Source organism: Entelurus aequoreus, linkage group LG13, assembly GCF_033978785.1.
Source record: "Entelurus aequoreus isolate RoL-2023_Sb linkage group LG13, RoL_Eaeq_v1.1, whole genome shotgun sequence".
Classification (NCBI taxonomy): domain Eukaryota; kingdom Metazoa; phylum Chordata; class Actinopteri; order Syngnathiformes; family Syngnathidae; genus Entelurus; species Entelurus aequoreus.
Genome location: NC_084743.1, coordinates 58,388,513 through 58,404,636, shown reverse-complemented (window position 1 = coordinate 58,404,636; position 16,124 = coordinate 58,388,513). Strand labels below are relative to the sequence as shown.

Here is a 16,124-nt window from a genome sequence, read left to right as displayed (position 1 = left end):
CTGTTAGCATACAAACTATAACAGACAAGTTTGCAGCATAAACGTTTGGGACGAGTTTGGTGACATTTTGACAAAGTGGGGGGGCTGGTTATGGATAATAACATGTTTATAACACGTTAATAACATCAAATTATAAATTGTTAACATAAAAAATATAATAGACAAACAACTTTTGCAGCACAAATTTGGTGAGATTTTGACAAGGTGAGGATGGTTATGAATAATAACACGTTCATAACATAAAAACTAAAACGTAAACATAACTTATAATAGACAAATTAATTGTGTAACACAGAGGAAGGGGACACGTTTGAGGGGGTTTTGACAAAGTGGGGGGCTGGTTATGGATAATAACATGTTTATAACACGTTAATAACATAAAACTATAAATTGTTAGCAAAAAAAAACTATAATAGGCAAACAACTTTTGCAGCACAAATATTTGGAACAAGTTTGGTGAGATGTTGACAAGATGAGAAAGCTGCTTATGAATAATAACACCTTCTACAAACTATAACATGTTAATAACATACAAACTATAACAGACAAGTTTGCAGCACAAATGTTTGGAACAAGTTTGGTGACATTTTGACAAAGTGTGGCGGGGACTGTTTATGGATAATAACATGTTTATAACATGTTAATAACATCAAATTATAAATTGTTAACATAAAAACTATAGTAGGCAAACAACTTTTGCAGCACAAATGTTTGGAACAAGTTTAGTGAGATGTTGACAAGATGAGGAGGCTGCTTATGAATAATAACACCTTCATAACATAAAAACATTAACAAAACTTATAATAGACAATATAATTGTGTAACATAAATGTAACACAAAGGAAGGGGACACGGTTTTGAAAAAAGTAGAGGGGGGGGGGGGCTGGTTATGGATAATAACATGTTTATAACACGTTAATAACATAACGTTATAAACTGTTAACATAAAATGATAATAGGCAAACCACTTTTGCAGCACAAATGTTTGGAACAAGTTTGGTGAGATTTTGACAAAGTGGGGGGGCTTAAACTATAAAACGTAAACAGGACTTATAAGAAACAAATTAATTGTGTAACACAAAGGAAGGGACACGTTTGAGGGGGTTTTGACAAAATAGGGGGGCTGGTTATGGATAATACAAAATAAGGGGGCTGGTTATGGATAATAACATGTCTATAACACGTTAATAACATAACATTATAAATTGTTAGCATAAAATATATCAACTTTTGCAGCACAAACGTTTGGAACAAGTTTGGTGAAATGTTGACAAAAAGGGGGAAAGAAGGGGACACGTTTGGGGTGGGGGGGGGGGGTTTAAACAAAGTGCTGGTTATGGATAATAACATGTTTATAACACATTAATACCATAAAACTATAAATTGTCAGCATAAAAACTATAATAGGCAAACCACTTTTGCAGCACAAATGTTTGGAAGAAGTTTAGTGAGATGTTGACAAGATGAGGATGCTTCTCCAGCAGCCCCCGCAACCCCAAAAGGGACAAGCGGTAGAAAATGGATGGATGGATGGAACATAGCAAAATATAAAACATAAACAGAACTTTTAATAGACAAAATAATTGTGTAGCACAAAGGAAGGGGACACGTTTCAGGGGGTTTTGACAAAATGGGGGGGGGCTGGTTATGGATAATAACATGTCTATGACACGTTAATAACATAACATTATAAACTGTTAGCATACAAACTATAACAGACAAGTTTGCAGCATAATTTTTTGGGACAAGTTTGGTGAAATTTCGAAAAAGTGTGGCGGGGACTGTTTATGGATAATAACATGTATATGACACGTTAATAACATAAAAGTATAAATTGTTAGCATAAAACGTAATAGACAAATTTTGCAGGACAAATGTTTGTAACAATTTTGATGATATGTTGACAAAATGAGAAGGCCGGTTATGAATAATAACACGTTCATAACATGAAAACTATAACAGACAATGGATGACGTCACTCGTCAGAAAATGTATTCATTGATCCACAAGGGATATCTTTGTTTTTGTATTGTATTATTTATTTTTTTAAGTTACCGCACAAACCAACGTTTTGCCAGTGTGGCCGTGCTCTTAGAATATGTGACCCGTGCTGGCAAAATGAGTCGGAATACGCACAGGCTAATTTTGAGCTACAGGCTAATAAGTGAAAAAAAATGTATCTTGGTTGAAATTGAGATTTTCACAAATATGAGTCCATAAAGCCACAATCTAGCGATCCCAATCATCGAAATAGCAAGAAAACATCTTAAATCACCTTTATTTGAAGGTTTTGTACGAGGTATGTCTTCAGAAATTAGTCCTTTGTGTTAAAATTCCTTGAGAAAATCAAGTGTTTTTGGGAATCCCCCCTAGCCATATTTGCTATCATTGTGACGCCAAGTTTACCTACTTTCTAAAAATGAGCATGGAATTCCCGATGACGCCATTCTGAACCAATAGAATTCGAGTTTTTAAACCTGTCCCGACGTAAACAAATCCGGCTTGTTGCTAACCGGTCACTGTGAGGCGTACCGTCATTGGTTGAATCACCCCACGCTAGGGATGATGTTTGATAAGGAATTATCGAGTTCGAGCCTATTATCGAATCCTCTTATCGAACCGATTCCTTATCGATTCTCTTATCGAGTCCAGATAGGTTGTTGTATATGGAAAAAAACACAATATTTGGTTTAACAAAAGCTCACTTTTATTATATAATAAAAAAATAAAATCTAATAAATAAATAAATATTGACTGTTACCCACCTAAAAAAATTAAATAAAATAAATAAATATTGACTGTTGTTACCCAAAGTATATTAAGTGGGATTTTTCCGAGAAACAAATATATACAGTAACACAAAAACAACCTGTCTCTGTGATCACTATAGGTGTATAAATAATAATATAGTGTTAAATAAAATCAGTCCCTTGGGCACAAAACTGAAAATAATACAGCTCTCCAAAAAGTGCACTTCTGCTGCTATTGGAACATAACTGTTTGTTATGATGCTTTGACATTTTTGCACTTTATTTCTTTATTGAAAGAACATTCTATGAAGAGAAAAGTTATTTGCAAATGTGGTTACAATGCTAAAAAATGAAAAGTTAAAGCTAAAAAAAGAAATACACTTTATTGAGTTAACATTATTTCTTTATAGGGGGGAAAATGTTATGAGCGAGGGAATATAACAACTACACTACCCATCATGCGACGGGAGTTACGAGCATGCGCGGTAGCCCCGAAAAGTGTTGCATGTTGCCACGCTGTGAAAGTAAACGTCAAGAACTCAGCCAACATGCCTCGTCTGCATTATTTATAATTAGACAGACAACACATATACAGTGTGATTTTGTTTTGTTTACAAGGAAATAAAAACAAAAGTTAAAAAAGGGAGATATGTTGTATATATATGTATGTGCTGCGGTTGCTTTAAGAACGTTGCGACAGCTGCCGTAAAGGAGGTGCGTTGCTAGCCTGGTTGCTATGTTTCCGGTTGGTCGTAAAAGTGTTGGTCATGTGTTTTACCCTGCTCAAATCTCTCAGTAAAGTTATTCGATGGATGATAGCTTTTGTTTTGAACTTTATTACACCTTGGAGCGCTTTTTCCCGTCCATTGTTTTCCTGCTTTCGCTATCCGCGCCTAATGACTGAGCTATGTGACGTCAATTCTTGTGATGTCCCACGGAGCATTTCTGGTCGGGACGGGATTCGAATAAAGAATCAATTCAAATCAAATCAAATCAACTTTATTTATAAAGCACATTTAAAATTTACCACAGGGGTAGCCAAAGTGCTGTACAATGGGCAGGTTAAAAATAATACGAGAACCGAGCAAACACAACACAACACAAACAGAACACGATAAAAAATAAATAAATAAAATATAAAAACAGGTTCACAGCAGGTGTATTATGGGGCGCCATTGCAGGATGGATATCACTCAGTGTTAAAAGCCATGGAATAAAAGTATGTTTTTAAGAGAGATTTAAAAACAGGAAGAGAGGAGGCTTGTCTAACACTCAGAGGTAGGTCATTCCAGAGCTTGGGAGCAGCAGCAGCGAAAGCTCTGTCACCTCTAAGCTTCAGCCTTGTGTCCGGGACCATCAGTAGCAGCTGATCGGCTGATCTTAGGGATCGGGTGGGGCAGTAAGGCTGAAGGAGGTCGGAGAGATATGTTGGCGCGAGGTTGTTTAGACATTTAAAAACAAATAAAAGGAGTTTAAAATGGATTCTGTAACGCACAGGGAGCCAGTGAAGGGACGCTAATATAGGGGTGATGTGCTCACGTCTGCGGGTCTGTGTTAGCAGACGAGCTGCAGGCGGGCGAGGGAGGCCTGGCTAATGCCTACATACAGTAGTCTAGACGAGTCGAGATAAAGGCGTGGATTAATTTCTCGAGATCATGTCCTGATAGAAGCGGTTTCACTTTCGCTATTTGGCGTAATTGATAAAAGCTTTTTTGTACGACGCTGCTGATTTGTTTTTCGAATTTAAAATCTGAGTCGGACTTTACCCCCAGGTTTGTGACACGGTCGCTGAGATACGGGGTCAGAGTGCCGAGGTCAACGTTGGGGGAGGGAGAGCGACTTAGACCGAACAACATAACTTCTGTTTTGTCTTCATTTAGGCTCAGGAAGTTAGCTGAAAGCCAGGCTTTGATGTCGTGCAGGCAATCAATAAGACGTTGAACCGTGTTATTTTGTGCCATGGGAAAATAAATCTGGCAATCATCGGCATAAAAATGAAATGCAATATCGTACTTCCTAAAAATAGAACCAAGGGGGAGAAGGTAAAGCGCAAATAAGATTGGGGCAAGGATTGAGCCCTGGGGAACTCCATGTGGTAAAGAAGCTGTGGAAGACATAAAACGGTCTATTTTTACACAAAAACTCCTGTCGGTTAAGTACGACCGGAACCAGTTGAGGGCGGCGCCCTTAATGCCCACACAGTTCTCAAGACGAGTGATTAAGGTGGCGTCGAACGCAGCAGCCAGATCTAAAAGCACCAGGACAACATATTTACCAGAATCAGTTGACAGGAGGATATCGTTAAAAACTTTTAGAATCAACTCTTTTCCTTTACTATAGTGGTCTCGATAACGGGTACCGGTTCTCAAAAAGGGATTAGAGTCCGAGGACTCGGTTCTTTTCTTATCAAACAACCGGGAAAACCGGTTTCGAGTATCATCCCTACCCCGCGCGGTGCATTGTGGTATCATGGCAGCGCCCTGATGAAAAACACAGTAATTCGAGCGGAATATTTGGTGAAAAAAGGTGATTTTTCGAACATTTAATTATTATTTTTGTGGATAAGTTAGACTGTTTTACATTCCGTAATGGATTTAGAAGGTGGAGAGGGTATGCAGGCGCTAAATTCACTGCAGTCGGCGAATCTTCTTAGTGCTGCTGGTCAGGAATATTACGGACAGCTGACCAGCTGACAAACTGACCAGTGAACAAAAAAACTGTGACATAACAGTGTTGACATTTTTGTACATAACCGTTTCCAATAGAGTTGAATATATATTTTTCCTTTAGACATGGGATTCAACTTTAATTGTACCAATTTTGGTGTTGCTACAAGGACTTTTAAGGTCTGGTTGCTATGGAGTTTTGTTTTGGAACATTCTGTTCTGGAACAGTAAACTTTAAGCTGGTTTTTCTCAAAACGGACCCTCAAACTCGGTCGACTTCAATCGGATGTAACTCGGTCATTTTCTGTCCGATTCCAACAAACCATATATCATTTTGAAGGTCTTTAGATGGAGAATGTGTACAAAGCAATAACTCATTTTGCCAGCATAGGTCACATATGTGCGGTGACAAGTACGCAGGTGCACTCTGCTATTAGCTTAGCTAATATTAGCCAGCAATATTCTGCGCACACCTCGTCTCTTCCTTCATTCGCCTGATTGCACTCCCCGTTTGATGGCCTCCATCTGTGACCATCGCTCTGCAACATTTGACAGCCCCTCAAGAATCGGGAGGCGAGGACCGTCGTCAGGGGCCGCGTGACACGACGGGACACTTCCTGTGGCGAAGCATGTGGCGGCGCATACATTACCCCGTTTGCACGCCTGAGTCAGGCGCACTCACACACCCGCCTCTGCGAACCCGCAAATAACCTTGGGGCCGGGGCACCACCGTCTCACCTGCGGGGGACGTCAGACGGGTGTCGGATTGGAGCGTAGGAACATGAGCGACGCCTTTTTTTTTATCATGTTTTAGTTTGAAAAGTAACCATGGTAACAAACAAGGGTGCACAAAAACAGGAACTAAGGGAGTCCAAAACGAACAGAACAAAATAATAATCCGGACCACGGATCATGACAGTACCCCCTCCTCAAGGACGGATTCCAGATGTCCAAAAAAAAACCAGGACAGGAAAAACCAAGACAAGACATCCCTCACCGCGGTGTGACAAGGTCAGGAGCCAGGGTAAAAAGACAGATGAGAGGGGAATGGCTAAAACTGCTGGGTAATTAACACAAATAAACAAATGAGAGAAGAGACCTCTGCTGAGGGCAGATAGTGGTGAATGTTTCCCTCCCAGCCATCCATGTTTCATACCAAAATAGCATTCCATTTCCATATTGTGCAAACACACCACCACAGGTCAGTATGCTCCCTTAGGGTCGTACGATGTACCGCTGCCCATAAAGTACCGCGGTACTCGTGAATTAAAATCGGTGCAATACTGCTTCTGAAAAATACTGCTACTATTTTTTTAAGTTAAGTTAGGTTAAGTTAAAGTACCAAGGATTGTCACACACACACTAGGTTTGGTGAAATTTGTCCTCTACATTTAACCCATCCCCTTGTTCACCCCCCTGGGAGGTGAGGGGAGCAGTGAGCAGCAGCGGTGGCCGCACCCGGGAATAATTTTTGGTGATTTAACCCCCCCAATTCCAACGCCTTGTTGCTGAGTGCCAAGCAGGGAGGTAATGGGTCCCACTTTTATAGTCTTTGGTATGACTCGGCCGGGGTTTGAACTCACGACCTACCGATCTCAGGGCGGAGTACAAATAATGTGCTGCTGTTGAGTGTCTGTACTCTGTAGTCTTTGCTGTCGTCCAGCATTCTGTTTTTCTTTACTTAGAGTTAAAGTTCCAATGATTGTCACACACACACTAGGTGTGGGGAAATGTGTCCTCTGCATTTAACCCATCCCCTTGTTCACCCCCCTGGGAGGTGAGGGGAGCAGTGGGCAGCAGCGGTGGCCGCACCCGGGAATAATTTTTGGTGATTTAACCCCCAATTCCAACCCCTTGTCGCTGAGTGCCAGGCAGGGAGGTAACGGGTCCCACTTTTATAGTCTTTGGTATGACTCGGCCGGGGTTTGAACTCACGACCTACCGATCTCAGGGCGGACACTCCAACCACTAGGCTGCTGAGTATATAATCCGCAAATAATGGGCTGTTGTTGAGTGTCTGTACTCTGTAGTCTTTGCTGTCGTCCAGCATTCTGTTTTTGTTTACTTAAAGTTAAAGTACAAATGATTGTCACACACACACTAGGTGTGGGGAAATGTGTCCTCTGCATTTTGACCCATCCCCTTGTTCACCCCCCTGGGAGGTGAGGGGAGCAGTGGGCAGCAGCTATGGCCGCACCCGGGAATCATTTTTGGTGATTTAACCCCCAATTCCAACCCTTGATGCTGAGTGCCAAGCAGGGAGGTAATGGGTCCCACTTTTATAGTCTTTGGTATGACTCGGCCGGGGTTTGAACTCACGACCTACCGATCTCAAGGCGGACACTCCAACCACTAGGCTGCTGAGTATATAATCCGCAAATAATGGGCTGTTGTTGAGTGTCTGTACTCTGTAGTCTTTGCTGTCGTCCAGCATTCTGTTTTTGTTTACTTAAAGTTAAAGTACAAATGATTGTTACACACACAATAGGTGTGGGGAAATGTGTCCTCTGCATTCAACCCATCCCCTTGTTCACCCCCTGGGAGGTGAGGGGAGCAGTGGGCAGCAGCGGTGGCCGTGCCCGGGAATAATTTTTGGTGATTTAACCCCCCCAATTCCAACCTTTAATGCTGAGTGCCAAGCAGGGATGTAATGGGTCCCATTTTTATAGTCTTTTGTATGACTCGGCCGGGGTTTTGAACTCACGACTTACCGATCTCAGGGCGGAGTATATAATCCACAAATAATGTGCTGCTGTTGAGTGTCTGTACTCTGTAGTCTTTGCTGTCGTCCAGCATTCTGTTTTTGTTTACTTAAAGTTAAAGTACAAATGATTGTTACACACACAATAGGTGTGAAATGTGTCCTCTGCATTTAACCAATCCCCTTGTTCACCCCCCTGGGAGGTGAGGGGTTTGTACAAGACACAGTGTGGAGTAGTGTTGTCCCGATACCAAATATTTTGGTACCAGTACCGGTACCAAAATGTATTTCAATACTTTTCGGTACTTTTCGCTACTTTTCGCTACTTTTCAATACTTTTCTAAATAAAGGGGTCCACAAAAAAAAAATGCATTATTGGCTTTATTTGAAGAAAAAATCTTAGGGTACATGAAACACATGTTTATTATTGCAAGTTTGTCCTTAAGTAAAGTAGTGAACTTACGACACAACTTGTCTTTTAGTAGTAAGTAAGTAAACAAAGGCTCCAAATTAGTCTGCCGACATATGCAGAGTTGGGTCTCCACCAGATCTTCCACCGTATAACGATAGCTTCCGCAGTTAGCCTCGGAGATCCTTTTTACAATCAACTTCCCTCCTATGGCGCCCCCACTGGCGTCAGGAGGCAACGTCTGGCTTTCACTCATCTCTTTCCAGCTGTAATTCAGCGAGGGGCGCCTTGTGAGGATTGGCATTGGGGCGTCACGTCATTGCCCCACAGAGGATCGTCGCCTCCCACGGCACAAACCGGTGCGCTCGGCTTCTCCGTGACTTTCAGGTTCGTGTACCGAATCATGGTTTTGGTGATTCGAGAACCCACTTTCAGCTGGCACTTCAGGCTGCACTGGTAGATCCCCTCGTCCGACATACGCAGGTCACTAATCTCTATGGAAGCATTTCCATGGCCGGGTTCAGGAGTGGTGAAGTGAACCCTGCTGTAGTTTGGGTCAATATCAAGTTGGCCTCCGTGATACTTTAAAATCTCTGTCTTCTTTTCTTCTGGAGAATTGAAATACCACCTAATTATAATTCTGTTTGAGATGTCATCGACGTCATGTGTGAATTTGCAGGAAAGTGTGACGTTTGATCCTTCGACTGCGTGATAGTCAGACTTGGTGGAGATGATGTCAAAAGCCCAAGCTGGGTTTTTGGTGCAAAACACCAGCAGCCATGCAAAATACCACAGCACGGACATCATCTTTGGACTGTTGGACAGGAACCTGCTGTGAAATAAAACAGAAATGACATTGTTCCGTTCAGTTCAATCCGATCCACTTTATTTATATAGCACATTTAAACAACAAAAAATGTTCCTAATGCCTGGTTCACACCATTTTTGTCAATTTTTCCACGAATATCCCGATCGCCGAAGTAATGTTATGCTTTGATACGCTGTGATACGCTCTGATACGAATTAGTTGCCGCTTTGTTACCGTTCCTCACGATTTGATCCCGCTTTGATACGCTTTAAATCACGCTTTGATACGTTTTATTACGCTTTATTGAACTTTATTATGCTTTGATGCGATCATGACGCTTTAAATCAGGCTCTGACACGATTTACAAGCTCTGCTGTGCATTGTTACAACAAAAATAAGAAAAAAATGTGAAAAACTCAGTATACTGTTTTCCACACATTTTTTATATTTATTTATTTTTTCAATTTCTCTTTTTTTTTCGTTATATTATGTTTATTACTTATTATTTATTATGTTTTATATCTTCATTTCTTTTATTTCTTTATCATCTTAATAAATATCTATCTTTCATTTCTAATGCTAGTTGACAATATCAGTATACTGTTTTCCACACATTTTTTATATTCATTTATTTTTTCAATTTCTCTTTTTTTTTCGTTATATTATGTTTATTACTTATTATTTATTATGTTTTATATCTTCATTTATTTTATTTCTTTTTCATCTTAATAAATATCTATCTTTCATTTCTTATGCTAGTTGACAACAATAAAAGGCATTTCTTTTATTTTTTATATTCATTTATTTTTTCAATTCCTCTTTTTTTTTCGTTATATTATGTTTTATGTCTTCATTTCTTTTATTTCTTTGTCATAATAAATATCTATCTTTCATTTCTTATGCTAGTTGACAACAAAAAAGGCATTTCTTTTATTTTTTATATTCATTTATTTTTTCAATTTCTTTTTTTTCCGTTATATTATGTTTTATATCTTCATTTATTTTATTTCTTTGTCATCTTAATAAATATCTATCTTTCATTTCTTATGCTAGTTGAAAACAATAAAAGGCATTTCTTTTATTTTTTATATTCATTTATTTTTTCAATTTCTCTTTTTTTTCCGTTACATTGTTTTATATCTTCATTTCTTTTATTTCTTTGTCATCTTAATAAATATCTATCTTTCATTTCTTATGCTAGTTGACAACAATAAAAGGCATTTATTTTATTTTTTATATTCATTTATTTTTTTTCAATTTCTCTTCTTTTTCTCGTTATATTATGTTTTATATCTTCATTTCTTTTATTTCTTTGTCATCTTAAAAAATATCTATCTTTCATTTCTTATGCTAGTTGACAATAATAAAACCGTAGTTAATGGGCGCAGAGGAGACATTCCTCCAGGGCCTATGTACTTCGGGGATAACAACCGTCACTTTACCCGGAAGTGGGTCTTTACAGCTTGATGGTGAATGACGAGGCCGGCGGTTTGTTGCAACTTTGTGACTTTATTGGACGCAGCCATCCACCAAGCTAGAGCACCTGCACGCACTCACTGTCGCCGTTCCCTCACCTCTCTCGCCCACTCACTCACTGACGTCACTCACCTCACATGCTGTCATATCTTAAAGGTCCACACACACACACATACGTTACTCATCACAACTAACGAGACATCATGGTGAAGTCAAAAGTCGAGTTTCTTAACATGGAGACATTCTCAATACTTTTCTTTTGTCGAGCACAAAGAAAATAACATTTTAGTTCAATGTAATTTGTGTCTTGGATCAAAGATCCTATCTACTTAATGTTAAAGTTAAAGTGCCATTATGTTGCAGCTATTTCTGGCCTGAAATAAATTGGCCCTTTGAAACATATCTTTGTCTTTGTGTGTTGTATGTAGAGCACATTGCTTAGCAGAGTTCAGTGATGCAAATGCATGTCAAGTTGATCAACACATTGTATTATTCTCCAGTGCAATAACAGTACTGTTATATGTGCAGTCTTTTGGAACAAAAGACTGCACATATACGGCATCATAATACAAGAACATAAAGACACAATGTTTCTGAAGTCAACAATAACAATATTAATATACACTCGCCGCTAAGTTATTACTTTATGGAATAATTATAAAGCATAGATTTGTAGACAAGAATTTACATTTAGTCTCAACGCGCTTGTTCTTTTTATACCTTATGCTATTTATACATTTTTTCCAACACGTTTCTTCCTTTCACAGAGAACGTGAACTTCATGTTATGGTGTGAATGAATTAACAATAAAATACATGCAAGGAGTAGGATTAATGAAGGTTTGCTTCTTCCCACTCCATTTCAGAGTTAAGCAAATATGACCAACGTTCCTTATTGTAAACTGTTAAAACATGTCTGAAACAGATAAATCCTGACTATCACCAATAGGGGTGTGGGGAAAAATCGATTCGAATTTGAATCACGATTCTCACGTTGTGCGATTCTGAATCGATTCTCATTTGTAAAAAATCGATTTTTCTTTTTTTTCTTTTTTTTCAATTTTTTTATTTCTTTCATTTTTATTTTTTTTTTTATTTTTTTTTTAATTTTTTTTTAATTTTTTTTTTAATCAATCCAACAAAACAATACCATAACAATGCAACCCAATTCCAAAACCAAAACCCGACACAGAACAAACCAAAAGTAGTGAAACAAAAATGAATATTATCAACAACAGTATCAATATTAGTTACAATTTCAACATAGCAGTGATTAAAAATCCCTCATTGACATTATCATTAGACATTTATAAATAAATAAAAATTGGAACAATAGTGTCACAGTGGCTTACACTTGCATCGCATCTCATAAGCTTGACAACACACTGTGTCCAATATTTTCAAAAATATAAAATAAGTCATATTTTTGGTTCATTTAATAGTTAAAATAAATGTACATTATTGCAATCAGTTCATAAAACATTGCCCTTTACAATTATAAAAGCTTTTTACAAAGATCTACTACTCTGCTTGCATGTCAGCAGACTGGGGTAGATCCTGCTGAAATCTATGTATTGAATGAATAGAGAATCCTTTTGAATTGGGGAAAATATCGTTTTTGAATCGAGAATCGCGTTGAATCGAAAAAAAAAAATCGATTTTGAATCGAATCGTGGGACACCCAAAGATTCGCAGCCCTAGTAACCAAGTATGATCAGAATTCTGTCTATAAGACACCACGAACACTAGGGTAGCAAGTCACTCTTTGATACATTCTGTACATTAAAGATGCTCAAAGAAATCTAAAGTAGTTCAATATGAGGATATCTGTCAAAACATCCAAATCTTAGCTTAGTGTCTGTTAAGTTTTATCACTGTGCTCACATGTTAGCACTACTAACTATCAGTCCTGATATGTGCCTTCTAACTACGCTTGAGTCAGCTGATATGAGGATTTATTTTCATAGCCTATACCAGTGTTTTTCAACCACTGTGCCGCGGCACACTAGTGTGCCGTGAGATACAGTCTGGTGTGCCGTGGGAGATTATGTAATTTCACCTATTTGGGGTAAAAATATTTTTTAATTATAGTCTGCAAATAATGTGCCGTTGTTGAGTGTTGGTGCTGTCTAGGGCTCGGCACCGTAACAATGTTATACTCTTCAATATCAGTAGGTGGCAGCAGGTAGATAATTGCTTTGTAGATGTCGGAACATGGTTTGTCGTGATCACAATATGCAGATGACAGTGCGAGGCAGCATGCAGGTGAAAAGGTATCTAATGCTAAAACCAAAAATAAACAAAAGGTGAGTGCCCCTAAAAAAGGCATTGAAGCTTAGGGAACAAAACTAAAACTGAACTGGCTACAAAGTAAACAAAAACAGAATGCTGGACGACAGCAAAGACTTACAGCGTGTTGAGCAAAGATGTTGTCCACAAAGTACATCCGAACATGACATGACAATCAACAATGTCCCCACAAAAGAAGGATAGCAACAACTTAAATATTCTTGATTGCTAAACCAAAGCAGATGCGGGGAATAGCGCTCAAGGAAGACATGAAACTGCTACAGGAAAATACCAACAAAACAGGAAAAGTCACCAAAATTGGAGCGCAAGACAAGAACTAAAACACTACACACAGAAAAACGCCAAAAAAGTGGTGACAGCACTTTAAGTCAAGAGCTATATTGATGCATGGTTGGTTATGGTTTAAAGTCATACCCAACAATTGCGACAACGACTTTTTACTGTCAATATCGGCTGCTGAGTTTCATTTTTTAATGATTTCTGCTGGTGGTGTGCCTCCAGATTTTTTCAATGAAAAAAATGTGCCTTGGCTCAAAAAAGGTTGAAAAACACTGGCCTATACAAAGTACTGTATAGGCTACCTCTGCTAACACTAACAGTGCTCCTTGGAGATTAAGCCTTGATTTACATCTTGTAAAAGCTGAGAGCATGTTATTTAATCACAATTCCTCCAAAAAAAACCTTTGCAAACCTGGAGGAAGTGAAAAAATACACTACCGTTCAAAAGTTTGGGGTCACATTGAAATGTCCTTATTTTTGAAGGAAAAGCACTGTACTTTTCAATGAAGATAACTTTAAACTAGTCTTAACTTTAAAGAAATACACTCTATACATTGCTAATGTGGTAAATGACTATTCTAGCTGCAAATGTGGTGGTTTTTGGTGCAATATCTACATAGGTGTATAGAGGCCCATTTCCAGCAACTATCACTCCAGTGTTCTAATGGTACAATGTGTTTGCTCATTGGCTCAGAAGGCTAATTGATTAGAAAACCCTTGTGCAATCATGTTCACACATCTGAAAACAGTTTAGCTCGTTACAGAAGCTACAAAACTGACCCTCCTTTGAGCAGATTTGAGTTTCTGGAGCATCACATTCGTGGGGTCAATTAAACGCTCAAAATGTCCAGAAAAAGATAACTTTCATCGGAAACTCGACAGTCTATTCTTGTTCTTAGAAATGAAGGCTATTCCACAACCCAAAATTTTGAACGGTAGTGTATGTATATATATCTACTTACCGGCACAAGAAGACTCAGTTGGATTCCTTGACTTGGGCAGCAGCAAACCCAATAACACATCCCAAAAGGGAAACGCGATGCATGTGTCATAATTGTACGTTTGAAGTTTAAAGGTTCCCTTTACATGATGCATAAGAGATGCATAGGTCATAATCTTACGTTTGAAGCTTTAAAGTTACCCTTTTGACAAAAAAGATGATGTACAAAGTGACGACTACATGATAGCCATACTGGTGAGGTCGGTTTATCCACAAAAATGTTGTTAGAAGGCTTTCATCTTTGCCATTTAGATTTTTTTTTAAAAGTTACAATTCCCCCATGTGTCCATCCATCCATTGTCCCTCTATGTACATCAAGTAATTTTGCCATTGTGGGATTAATAAAAGTCTCTTATCACATCAATCTCTATTTCAGGGGTCACCAACCTTTTTGAAACCAAGAGCTACTTCTTGGGTAGTGATTAATGCGAAGGGCTACCAGTTTGATACACACTTAAATAAATTGCCAGAAATAGCCAATTTGCTCAATTTACCTTAAACTCTATGTTATTATTAATAATTAATGATATTTACACTGAATTGAACGGTTTAGAAGAGGAGAAAACACGAACAAAATGACAATTAAATTTTGAAACATAGTTTATCTTCAATTTCGACTCTTTAAAATTCAAAATTCAACCGAAAAAAAGAAGAGAAAAACTAGCTAATTCGAATGTTTTTGAAAAAATTAAAAAAATAATGTATGGAACATCATTAGAAATTGTTCCTGATTAAGATTAATTTTGAAATTTTGATGACATGTTTTAAATAGGTTAAAATCCAATCTGCACTTTGTTAGAATATATAACAAATTGGACCAAGCTATATTTCTAACAAAGACAAATCATTATTTCTTCTAGATTTTCCAGAACAAAAATTTTAAAATAATTTCAAAAGACTTTGAAATAAGATTTAAATTTGATTCTACAGATTTTCTAGATTTTCCAGAATATTTTTTTTGAATTTTAATCATAATAAGTTTGAAGAAATATTTCACAAATATTCTTCGTCGAAAAAACAGAAGCTAAAATGAAGAATTAAATTAAAATTTATTTATTATTCTTTACATTAAAAAAAATAAATTTACTTGAACATTGATTTAAATTGTCAGGAAAGAAGAGGAAGGAATTTAAAAGGTAAAAAGGTATATGTGTTTAAAAATCCTAAAATCATTTTTAAGGTTGTATTTTTTCTCTAAAATTGTCTTTCTGTAAGTTATAAGAAGCAAAGTAAAAAAATTAATGACATTATGTAAACAAGTGAAGACCAAGTCTTTAAAATGTTTTCTTGGATTTTCAAATTCTATTTGAGTTTTGTCTCTCTTAGAATTAAAATGTCGGGCAAAGCGAGACCAGCTTGCTAGTAAATAAATACAATTTAAAAAATAGAAGCAGCTCACTGGTAAGTGCTGCTATTTGAGCTATTTTTAGAACAGGCCAGCGGGCTACTCATCTGGTCCTTACGGGCGACCTGGTGCCCGCGGGCACCACGTTGGTGACCCCTGCTCTATTTATTCATACAGCACTTTTCAGCACACAGTCAGCGCTTCTAAACATTTTTAACGATATCCTCCTGTCAACTGATTCTGGTAAACATGTTGTCCTGGTGCTTTTAGATCTGGCTGCTGCGTTCGACGCCCCCTTAATCACTCGTCTTGAGAACTGTGTGGGCATTAAGGGCGCCACCCTCAACTGGTTCCGGTCGTACCTAACCGACAGGAGTTTTT

The 16,124-nt window shown here is 38.0% G+C and overlaps 1 protein-coding gene and 1 long non-coding RNA gene across 3 annotated transcripts in view; one reads left to right on the top strand and one right to left on the bottom strand.

Annotated features, from left to right (window-relative positions):
- The window catches only part of LOC133663925 (leucine-rich repeat and fibronectin type III domain-containing protein 1-like protein), a 267,967-nt gene that overhangs the window by 46,762 nt on the left and 205,081 nt on the right, over positions 1-16,124 (top strand). The gene's annotated exons all lie outside the window — the stretch shown is intronic.
- Positions 8,484-14,473, bottom strand: LOC133663541 (uncharacterized). The gene is made up of 2 exons (XR_009828365.1): positions 14,361-14,473; positions 8,484-9,358 (listed from the first exon to the last, which is right to left on the bottom strand). It is a non-coding gene; the product is annotated as an uncharacterized LOC133663541 (long non-coding RNA).